General features: G+C 41.4%; 2 protein-coding genes across 3 annotated transcripts in view; both read right to left on the reverse strand.

Moving 5' to 3' along the window:
* LOC112663707 (olfactory receptor 9Q2-like) overlaps nt 1–8,176 on the reverse strand; it is a 51,183-nt gene extending 43,007 nt beyond the window's left edge. The window contains 2 exon segments of the mRNA XM_035701884.2: nt 4,592–4,692; nt 7,065–8,176. The gene's annotated coding sequence lies outside the window, so the exon portion shown is untranslated.
* Nucleotides 1–12,430, reverse strand: part of LOC112663391 (olfactory receptor 9I1-like) — a 31,092-nt gene that overhangs the window by 5,271 nt on the left and 13,391 nt on the right. The gene's annotated exons all lie outside the window — the stretch shown is intronic.

Consider the following 12,430-nt stretch of genomic DNA (forward strand, 5'->3'; position numbering starts at 1 on the left):
GATCTTAAAAACGTATTATGAGCAGTTATACACCAATAAATTGGGCAATTTAGAAGAAATGGATGCATTTCCGAAAAACCACAAATTACCAAAACTGAAACAAGAGGAAATAGAAAACCTGAACAGGCCAATAACCAGGGAGGAAATTGAAGCAGTCATCAAAAACCTCCCAAGACACAAAAGTCCAGGGCCAGATGGCTACCCTGGGGAATTCCATCAAACATTTATTGAAGAAACCATACCTATTCTACTAAAGCTGTTCCAAAAGATAGAAAGGGATGGAATACTTCCAAACTCATTTTATGAGGCCAGCATCACCTTAATTCCAAAACCAGACAAAGACAGCACCAAAAAGGAGAATTATAAACCAATATCCCTGATGAACAGGGATGCAAAAATTCTCAACAAGATACTAGCCTGTAGGATCCAACAATACATTAAGAAGATTATTCACCATGATCAAGTGGGATTTATCCCTGGGATGCAAGGTTAGTTCAACACTCATAAAACAATCAATGTGATTGATCATATCAACAAGAGAAAAAACAAGAACCATATGATCCTCTCAATAGATTCAGAGAAAGCATTTGACAAAATACAGCATCCACTCCTGATCAAAACTCTTTGATTTGTAGGGATAGACGGAACATTCCTCAGCATCTTAAAAGCCATCTATGAAAAGCCCACAGCAAATATCATTCTCAATGGGGAAATATTGAGTGCCTTTCCCCTAAGATCAGGAACATGACAGGGATGTCCACTCTCACCACTGCTACTCAACATAATACTAGAAGTCCTAGCCTCAGCAATCAGACAACAAAAAGAAATAAAAGGCATTCAAATTGGCAAAGAAGAAGTCAAACTCTCCCTCTTTGCAGATGACATGATACTGTACCTAGAAAACCCAAAAGACTCCACCCCAAGATTGCTAGAACTCATACAGCAATTTGGCAGTGTGGCAGGATACAAAATCAATGCCCAGAAATCTGGCATTTCTATACCCTGACAATGAGACTGAAGAAAGAGAAATTAAGGAGTCAATCCCATTTACAATTGCACCCAAAAGCATAAGATACCTAGGATACACCTAACCAAAGAGGTAAAGGGTCTATACCCTAAAAACTACAGAACACTTCTGAAAGAAATTGAGGAAGACACAAAGAGATGGAAAAATATTCCATGCTCATGGATTGGAAGAATTAATATTGTGAAAATGCCAGTGCTACCCAGGGCAATTTACACATTCAATGCAATCTCTATCAAAATACCATGTACTTTCTTCAGAGAGCTGGAACAAATCATCTTAAGATTTGTGTGGAATCACAAAAGACGCTGAAGAGCCAGCAGAATATTGAAAAAGAATACCATAGCCGGGGTCATCACAATGCCAGATTTCAGGTTATACTACAAAGCTGTGATCATCAAGACAGTGTGGTACTGGCACAAAAACAGACACATAGATCAATGGAACAGAATAGAAAACCCAGAAGTGGACCCTGAACTTTATGGTCAACTAATATTCGACAAAGCAGGAAAGACTATCCACTGGAAAAAGGACAGTCTCTTCAATAAATGGTGCTGGGAAAATTGGACATCCACATGCAGAAGAATGAAACTAGACCATTCTCTTACACCAGACACAAAGATAAACTCAAAATGGATGAAAGATCTAAATGTGAGACAAGATTCCATCAAAATCCTAGAGGAGAACACAGGCAACACCCTTTTTGAATTTCGCCACAGCAACTTCTAGCAAGATACATCCATGAAGGCAAGGGAAACAAAAGCAAAAATGAACAATTGGAACTTCATCAAGTATGGTTTCACTTATATGGGAAATATAAAAAATAGTGAAAAGGAATAAAGGGGAAAGGGGAGGCAATGAGTGGGAAATATCAGAGAAGGTGACAGAACATGACTCCTAACTCTGGGAAATGAACAAGGGGTAGTGGAAGGGGAGGTGGGCAGGGGATGGCGTGACTGCGGGACGGGCACTGAGGGGGCACTTGACAGGATGAGCCCTGGGTGTTATGCTATATGTTGGCAAATCGAACTCCAATTAAAAAAAATATACAAAAAAAATATAGATAGATACATACAGAATAAGGGAAAGACAGAAAGACAGACATACAAAGAGAGAGGCAGACAGAGGGACTATGGATTGACACAGTGGAAATCTCAGAATTTTCCCTGTCTCCAAAATATTTGCTATCACGACATTATTACATTTGTTAAGCTCTTTATTTACTATTTAAACTAAAGTACATATTTAAGCCACATGGCTAATAGTAACATACCTTTAATATAGCAGAGACACTAGACATATTTTTTGTTAGTATCACAAGATGTCACTCACCAAGAAGACCAATTTGAATCAAAGAAAAGACTAAATTACAGCTTTATACTTGAGCTAATTGCTAACAAAGTCATTCTGAAGAATGTTTTAACGATTGAATGTTAAGACTGCTCTGCCCAATGTCACAGCTGATCACAACGGATCTCCAGACCCTACCTCATGGGTCTCCATCTCCTCCCCTCTGTGCAGGACTCAAGGCCATGATCATGACTATTCTGTGAAGTTTCCAAAATAGTGAATACAGAATAGGATGATGGTAAATGGTTATTTTAAGAATAAAGTGGAGGAGCACCTGGGTGGCTCAGTGGTTGAGCGTCTGCTTTCGGCTCAGGTCTTTACTCCAGGATCCTGGGATCGAGTCCCACATCAGGCTCGCTGCAGGGAGCCTGCTTCCCCCTCTGCCTTTGTCTCTGCATCTCTCTCTGTGTGTTTCATGAATAAATAAATAAAATATTTTTTAAAAAAGAATAAATTGGAATCTTTTTCAATAATCACAATTCCTTATAAAGAAAACAGGCTAATGCACTCATCAGGCTAAAAACTAATCAAAGGCTTTTCTTAAACTATCTTCTTGATGAGGCTATTAATTTGCAGCCGTCTATAATGCCAATATCATTTTTTTTCCCTTGGCAGTAGGGGCAATGTTGTTTTGAAACAGTCAGTCTAAATGAACAGACATCCCTGTATATTTCCTCCAGAACTTCACTTTGCCAAACCTGAGCACGCCCTGAAGGGAATTCCTCTTTATGCAGCGGTGCCACTGGCATCAAAATGAAATTTAAGATCACTCGTTCTGTTTTTCCAGTAAAGAATTCCGGTTCTATTTACAGAAGCCAAATGTTAACCATTTTTGTGAATACTCAGAAGTTTTCTTTGCCTCAAGCTCTGTGTCTAGATCAGTCTGCTGAGGCTGCCATAACAAAATACCACAGACTGGATGGATTCATTTTCTCACTTTTCTAGAAGCTGGAAGCCCAAGATCAGAGCGTCTGTGTGGTCAGATTCTGATGAGTGCTCTCTTCCTGATTTGCAGATGGCCACCTTCTTGCTGTGTCCTCACATGGTACAGACAGCAAGCTCTCTGGGGTCTCTTGTTACAAGGACACTGAGCCTATCAGATTAGGGCCCCATCCTTATGATTTCAGTTAATCTTAATTACTTTCTTACTTCAAATACTACCACACTGGGATTTAGGGCTTTAACATACAAATGGGGAAGGAGTGGAAAAAATTCAGTGCATTGCAGCAGTCGATAACCATAGGCAGACCCTACCTGCATGGAAAAATTGAAATCATAATATAGTAAAATTTGAATAATCCCGAGGATTTGGAGGGACTTACCCTTAGCAAGGCTTGAAATTAAGAAGCGTAAATAGAGGGACCTCTTAAAAAACCTTTTTTCCCTTGAATAAACATCATCCTCACCTTCATTTATGTTCTTGATTGCACAATTATGCCTGTATACACATGTGTTTGTGTATAACATATAATACACATCATGTTATACACATCATATTATACACATACAATACACATCACATAATAACCTATTATCAAGTTAACAAAGTCTTGGTTCAAGAAACCTTTCTAAAAGGAAGAACCACTGGAGATTACAGATGAGTGTTATATATTGATAACATATCATATACTGAGAACAAAAGCCTCTCCCTCAAGAAACCATCACTAAATGAATGTCAAAGGCTTCTGCCTTTACTCCTAACTGACCACTTCTGACACCCAGTAGAACTGTAACAAATGTTTAATTCAGGGGCTGAGTGGCTCAGTCAGTTGATTTCTACTCAGGTCATGATCTCAGGGTTACGAGATCAAGCCCGGAATCAGGCTCCACACTCAGCGGGGAACCTAATGGAGATTCTCTCTCCCTCTGCCTCTCCCCCCACATTATACATGCACGTACACATGCTGTCTCTCTTAAATAAATAAATAAATCTTTTTAAAATTTAAATTCAATTAACCAACACATAGTACATCATTCATTTCAGATGTAGTGTTCAATAATTCAACAGTTGTGTATAACACCTAGTAATAAATCTTTTTTTTTTTAAAGGGTTAATCAATTGAATCTTAAGAGTCTTGAACTACTGATCAAATACCACCATCAGGAAAGAGACCAGGATGTCACAAGGGCACAGAGGCTGGTGGAAGTTCCTACAGAAGTGTGGAAAAAGCAAAGTTAACTCCATTCAATTAATAAATATGTTAATCAAGTACTTACTACATGCAGAGATTGTGTTAAAAGAGGATCAGTCCAGCCAAGAAGACAGGCACGTTTTGAAAAATACTATGGGCCAAAATGGTGGAATGAATGGAGACCCACTGGGAACAGAGAAAGAAGGAAGAGGTCCTGCTGAGCCTTGGTGGAGACTGCGGTGGTTCAAGGAGGGAAGGGCAAGGAGCCCATGCACTGGGAAGACTGAATGGAATTTCCCGAGTTGGAAGAAAGGAAGCGGCAGGGGTGGATAACAGGCTGAGAGAGAAAGTGCTGGGAAAGCTTCCCTAGAGCAAGTGACAGCTGGGCTAGACATGATTGATAAGGAGAGTGCACTGAATAGAAAGCCAAAGTAATGACATTCCCAAACCCAGACCAGCTTGGACAAGGCCCCAGAAGGTATGAGAGTGTGGTTGCTTTGGGACCCAGCAGATAGACCCCTGTGCCTTTTTGCCATTTCCCCACATCCTGAATCTGAAGACCCAGATGTGACTCTCCCAAAGTATCCAGCAGTTGCCCACTGCACCGCCCCACCCTGCCTCCACAATCGCTGGTCTTCCCTTCTGGAAATATCTTGAGATCCATGTAATGATGTTCCCCAGCTGTCACCACCACCTTTTATCGAAACCTCCCTGTCCTTGTTTGGGTCAATAAAGGCTTTCTGTTCCCCTTAGGGACTATGTAAAGGTATTACTCTTGCCTGTAAAGACATCACTGGCTCAGAGTTTTATTCTCTCTTGAAAACAAATGAATGTCAGCCAAGGTCCTTGTGGCTTTGCTCAAAGGACTAAGTGGTTCTGTGAGAATTCCAGGCACCAAGACATAGCAAATGGGACAAATATTTGGAGATAGTACAGCTGTCCTCCAACCATACTGATCATAAAAATAGTTTCTCAAGGCTTATAATTATTTTACATTTCTCTGCTACTTATATGTAGTTAAGAGACCCAGTAGTTCTCCCTTCTGTTTGTTCTGGGGTGCTTAACTACACATAAATAGCTGAGAAATGTAAAATAATTATAAGCACCTTGAGAAACTGTTTTTACAGTCAGTATGGTTGGAGAGTTATAAGAAAAATAGTTTCTAAATTCTGGGCAGAGAGAAGAGAAACTAAGGAGTCTGGGTTGGAACTAAAATTGATCCTGTAGCAAAGACGAATGTCGGGCATAGCTGACAGCAGGAAAGGGGAGAGGTGACATAGGGAAGAATTTCTAGGGCTTACTCCTCAAGACTAGGCATCCAATGATGCAAAAATAAAGGTAAAACTTGTCTGTTTCATGTCCTCAAATTATAACAAATGCTTAAAAAAATAATTCCTCTGTTATAATAAAAAAAAGATCTTGCCATAACAAACGCTGTTCTTTTCCCTCCTTATGTCCGAGTCAATACGGTGTTCTCACTGTATCCCTGCAAAGCAAGTGTTGTTATTATCCCCATTCCACAGCTGAGGAAACAGGCTTGGAATGATGAAGGCAAGGTTCAAACCCTGGTCTGTCTGACTCCCCAACCACACTATTGTTAAAAAAAAACAAAAAAAAACAAAAAAAAAAGGCCCAGCTTTAAGACACAATCTTGACTCCTTCATGGACAGCAGGGCCAGGGCCCAGGTGAGGCCAGTGAGGTGCCCAGAGCACAAAATTTAAGGAAGGCTCATTCTCATGTTCAGGCACTGACCCTGCACTTGCATGACCCTGAGAGTGAACACCTACTTTAGAGTGGTTGCTGTGTCACACCATCTTCAAGGGACCTATAATGGTCAGTTTTAATTGTTAACTGGCTCGGCTATGGTGCCAGCAGCTTACTCAAACACCAGCCTAAATATTGCTGTGAAGGTATTTTTTTTTAAGTGTGATTAACATTTAAATCAGTAGACATTGAGTACAGCAGATGACCCTCCATAACGGGGGGAGGACCTTGTCTAATCAGTTGAAGGCCTGAAGAGAAAAAATAGTTTTCGCAAAAGAGAAGAAGCTCTGCCCCCAGACTTCCTTCAGACTGAGGACCCATCAGTTCGTCCCTGGGTCTCCAGCCTGCAGGCCTGCTTTGGAGACTCAGACACACTCCCCCACAATCATGTGAGCCAATTCCTTAAAAAAAAAAAAAAAGGCAGATAGATAGATGATAGATAGATAGATAGATAGATAGATAGATAGATAGATATGATAGATATGATAGATAAATCATGATGGATAGAGATTCTATTGTTTGTGTTTCTTTGGGGAACACTGACTAATACAAGACCTGAAAATCACCATCATCTAAGCAATTTAAAACAGGCACGTAACAGTTCACCTAATAGAAGAACTCAGTGTGGTGGGAAGTAAGCCTCATCACAGGTAAAAATGTGGATCCGAAGACAGACTGTCAATGTTCAATTCTAGCCTCACTACTGGCTATCTGTGTGGCTTTGAGCAACTTCCTTAACATCCCTGGGCTGCCACCTCCTCATCCATAAATGGGAAATAATATCAGTCTTTACCTCAAAGAGCTGCTGTGGAGATTCCGTGGGATGATGCATGTAGAATGCTCAGGATGACCCTTGGGCCAATAACTGGTCTCGAGAGAAGTCAATGTGCATCCGTTTGCTAGGGCTTCTGTAACCAAGTACCCCAAACTGAATGGCTTAAACAACAGGAGGTTATTGCCTCACAGCTCAGGAGGCTAGGAGTCCAAAAACAAGGCGTCAGTGGGTTGGTTCCTTCTGAGAGCTGTGAGGAAAGGGCTGTCCCAGGTCTCTGCCCCAGGGTCCTGGAGAGTCATCTTCTCTCTATCTCTCTTCCAATCACCTTCCCTCCTTTATGTGTGTCTTTGGGGCCAGATTTCCCCTTTTCACAAGGACATCAGCCATATTGGGCTAGAGCTCCCTCTAAGGACCTCATTTTAACTTGATTTCTTCTGTAAAGATCTGTCTTCAAATAAAGTCACACTCTGAGATCCTGGGAGTTTGGATTTCAGCAGATGAGTTTGGCAGCAGACAGAATTCAACAATTTACACCAGAATTATAATGCCATTGGATTCACCCAGACAACAAGTTCCTCGCTGCCTGTGGTAGATTGTGTTTCCCCTAAACCAGACCCTGAGACAGAGGTTTTTAGGCCAGTGGTTTATGTGGGAGGTGATTTAGGAACTATAGGTAGAGAAGTGGGGAGGAGAGACAGGGAAAAGGAGGAAGCCAGAGCAGGCCATGTCCATGAGCAGCTTCCTGACATTGTTCCCTGAGGCTCAGACCTGCTGGGACTTCTGGGAGGTAGCACGGAGCACACCTCAGAGCTGGCCTCCCCCAGGAACAAGAGGTCTGGGAATTTACCTATAAGAGTCCCGTCACTCCTTCACTGAGGACAGCTCCTAGGCCCTTAACCCCCTGGCCAGTGTTTACATGGGCCATGTGGCTGGGCCCATCAGGGCTGGGAGGGTAGGAGACGGTCCCTCACGTAGCCGAGGGTCACATCAGGATGTAGTCAGACTTCACACCACACGGAGGGTGTGTGGAAGGTCTCCCTTCTCTGCCAGAATGCTTTTTTCACAGGCTCCAGGAAGGAGGGTTAGGAGTTCCAGTGAGGAAATCCTCTCACCAGCCACAGGTGCCAGTTCTCCCTGGATGTGCATTTTCTGAGTATCACAATAATGGATAAAAAGGTGCATTTAAAAAAAAAAAAAAAAAAGGTGCATTGTAATCGTATTGGATTGGGAGGTAGTATCCATTCCCACTCCTTTTAGACTCTCTCAGTGTCATCACAGGACAACAACAAAAAAATCCATAGCATTGATTTTTATCACAAAGCCAAAACACTCTACCTTATTAGTGATTGATACAGCCTGCAGAAGACCTTCGGTGTTCAGGTCCCTGGGCTGAGTATGGAGACTTCAGATCTTACTTTCCCTTTGTGCACATGGGAGTTTTGTCCCAAGCTGCTTTCCATCCTCCATGCTCTCTGTCTTTCTGTCTCTCTCTCTATCTCTGCCTCTGTCTGTCTCTCTTCCTCTTTCTCCACTGCCTTGCCACTTCCAATAATTCTGGCTCTTTCGGTCCTTTTCAGACTTGCTTATGTAACTTCCTCATCCTCTATTATTACCAGCAATTAATATTTATTGCCATGAAATGATGAGAGGTTGTACATAACAGATTAATTCCAGAGACCCCCTTCTTTCCATCAAATCCTAATCCTTCCTTCATCCTATCTGCTCTTCTCAAATGCTGAGTCATATTCTAGTGATATAGTGGTACTATTAATAATCCTTCACATTTTTATAGCTCAGGAAGTCAACCAAGGTTAGAAAAGTTTTGAAATGGCCTTCTAGTGCAGAAGCTGTGCTACTAACTGTATGTAATCCCCCTTTTCTCTAGGACAGGAGTGGCGAATTGGTGGGCCTTAAGAGAAAGCCAACAGATGGGCTTTGTTTGCTACATGAAGGATTTCAAAAATGAAGGAATTTCCCATTTAAACCATCCAATTGCAAATTTCTTGAAAAAAAAAATGTTGCAACACAAGTAATGCTTGGTTAGAGCTGAGAGGAGGTTGCTCCTTTGACAGGACAGGGCCCCTGCCATTCACAAGTCCCCACTCCAATTCTCTTCAGTCCATAGCTCTCTGTTGCTTAGCTCTTGACAGCTGAATCTTCTACAACAATCCCCAAGAATCCCATAAGTGTATGGTTGAGCACCCCGAGGTAAAAAGATGCTCACCACCTGCAATCACAACCCACTTCTTCCCTGAACTGGTCACTCCAGAGCCTTTCCTCAAACTCTGGTAGCCAAAGCACCCACCCCTGACCCTAGCCCATCTCCTCAACACTAAACAAAGGAAGAGTTCTCCACTGAGTTTTCTCCAGAGTAGCCCTGGACTACTCCCCAGTTCCTGGTCTAACTTGGCTTCTAACTTGTTTGCCAACTAGATTTTTATTTTCTGGACACAATCTACTCTGTTTTTGTTCCCTTGAAAGTATAAAATCCAAAAATGAAGGTTTTCCCTCTTGATAGATTCAGCTTCAACACTTTATCTTTGAGAATTCCATCCATGCACTAATTAAAGAAGTGTTTACTAAAACACTTACCAGGTGCCAGGCACTGTGCCAGGCGCTGGTATCACATTGGCAAGCAGCGAAAGTTCAGTGCCTGCCTTCCTAAAGCTCACACTCCAGTGGGGAGACAGCATTACTCTGAAATCTCCCAAAGACACATAAACTTACACTGTGAGGTAGGCAAAAGAAATTCCAGATGATTCCAAGAACAGAGTCATAAAAATAAAATGAAATTTTAACAAATCTAGGGAAAAACATGGGTGAATAATGTGATTATCTTAAAGAGGCTTTTCTAATCACAACAGGAAACCTCAAGGCTACAAAGGAAAAATGGATAGATCCAACTACATCAAATTTTAACATTTTTGGAAGCTAAAAGCACCATAAACATACTCAAAAGACAGACTTGGGAAAATAATCGCAACACCAATGACAAACAAAGGACTGATTTCCCCAATATGCAAATTACTCTTACAAATCAATTGAGAAAGCACATAAAAAATTTACAAAAGAAATACCAATGAGTCAAACAAATGAGACAATTCTGAGCCTCATGAATAATGAAAGAAATACAAATTAAAATAATGAGATATTTTCTAAGTAAATATTGGCCATGATATTTTAGGAGTGATACTCCCTGGAGCTGTCAACGTGAAGGGAAGCTGGCATGCTTGTTCACTGCGCGTTGAAATGGCCCTTCTACAGGAAACTCAGTCATTGGCTCACTTTAAGTGTTCTGATTCTGTTATTTTAATTGTTCCTATTCTTTATTCTTTCATCCAACCTATCCCCTGTCACATCATGGCTTCCTGACCTAGCTTACATCTGCACCTTCTGGGACCCTCATACCAACCCTGTGGATTCTACTCAGTCTGTAATTTGGGGGACTCAGAACCCTGTGCTCCTGGCCTACAGGGTTTTCACACAGCCCATCCCCGTTGTCTTAGCTCTCCTAGGAAATTTGACAATGGCCTGGTTAACTCCACAGTGTCCCTGCCAAGGTTCCTGATAAAGAGAAAATCTGAACTGTCCAGGAGTGTCTTCCTACTCCAGCTCCCTCACCTATAGTAGATGATGATTCAAACTGAAAAAAACACATAAAGACCTGAAGATCCTGGTGAAACTGAGTAACATCAGAACCAGGATAGTGGAGGTGATGCTAGAGGCAGTTCCACACAATGTAAAGAAATGGAAACTAGGGGCACCTGGGTGGCTCAGTGGTTGAGTGTCTGCCTTTAGTTCGGGTCATGATGGGTCCCGGCATCAAGTGCCTTATCAGGCTTCCCACAGGGAGCCTGCTTCTCTGGCTATGTCTCTGCCTTTCTGTGTGTCTATCATGAATAAATAAATAAAATCTTTTAAAAAGAAAGAAAGGAATAAAGGAAAACTAAACGTTAATTCACTGACCTCATCATCTAGAAGCATCTGTTCCCAGCAGAGACTGGTTGTGTCTGCATGGTTTTCATGAGATAATAATACCCCTAGATCTCTGTTCCCCCAGCATGTGTGATTCACACCCCTTATGCAATGCTTGCACTCTAATGTCTGTGCAGCCCCACAAACCATAAACAGGAGAGATATACCTTATGCCATTTGTATTGTGAAAGCAATACTCATGCTGAAAACAGTTTTCCAAATTGTCTTTCACTCTCCTGCAGGTTTGGACCTTCTTTCCTTCCTTAAGGAACATCTCCTCCCCCAGATAAACTGTGAAAGTGAATAATGCAACACCACCCTCTCTGTGGCAACTTTAAAACACAGATGCTGTTTAACCAGGGTTCAATTAACCATTCCTGGCTTAATTTGCCAGGAGGAGCCAACAATATATAAGAAAGCAGAAGGGTGGATCTGAAGATGAATTGAAAACCCTTTTCTGTCAATCCTATGAATTTTTATACCATATCTTCTCTCATTATATTAAGGATTTCAGCAAATGATAGTTGAGTGCCTCTTTTTAGTAAATGGTGCTGGGGAAACTGGATATTCACATGCAAAAGAATGAAGTTAGACCCTTATCTTACACCATATACAAAAAATTAACTCAAGATGAATCAAAGATGCAAGCATAAGAGCTAAAACTACAAACTAAGAGAAGAAAACTTAGGGGGTCTTCATGACGTTGGATTTGGCAATGATTTCTTAGATGTGACACCAAGAAGATAGGTGACAAAGAAAAAAAAACAGGCAAATGGGACTTCATCACATTGAAAACTTTCAGATATGAAAGGACACAATCAAGAGTGAAGACGCAATCCTTAGGATGGGCAAAAATATTTGCAAATCATATATCTGATAAGAGATTAGTGTCCAGAATATATAAAGAACATGTGCAATTCAACAACAATTTTAAAATGAGCAAAGGACTCGAATGAACATTTCTCCAAAGAAAATACACAAGTGGCCTAAAAGATATTCAACATCATTAATCATAAGAGTCAGCCCTGGTGGCGCAGCGGTTTAGTGCCGCCTGCAGGCCAGGGTGTGATCCTGGAGACCCAGGATCAAGTCCCACATCGGGCTCCCTGCATGGGGCCTGCTTCTCCCTCTTCCTGTGTCTCTGCCTCTCTCTCCCTCTCTCTCGCTCTGTGTCTCAAATAAATAAATAAATAAATAAATAAAAATAAATTTTAAAAAATCATTAGAGTCATCCAAATCAAAACCACGATGAAATACCACTTCATACCCATTAGGATGGACATAAAAACATAAAAACAGAAGTGACAATAACAAGTGTTGGCATAGATGTGGAAAAAATGAAACCCTTCTGCATTATTGGTGAGGATGTAGACAGTGCAGCCACTGTGAAAAGCAAGAAGTGATTTCTC

The sequence above is a fragment of the Canis lupus genome, chromosome 18 (genome assembly GCF_003254725.2).
Source record: "Canis lupus dingo isolate Sandy chromosome 18, ASM325472v2, whole genome shotgun sequence".
Lineage (NCBI taxonomy): Eukaryota > Metazoa > Chordata > Mammalia > Carnivora > Canidae > Canis > Canis lupus.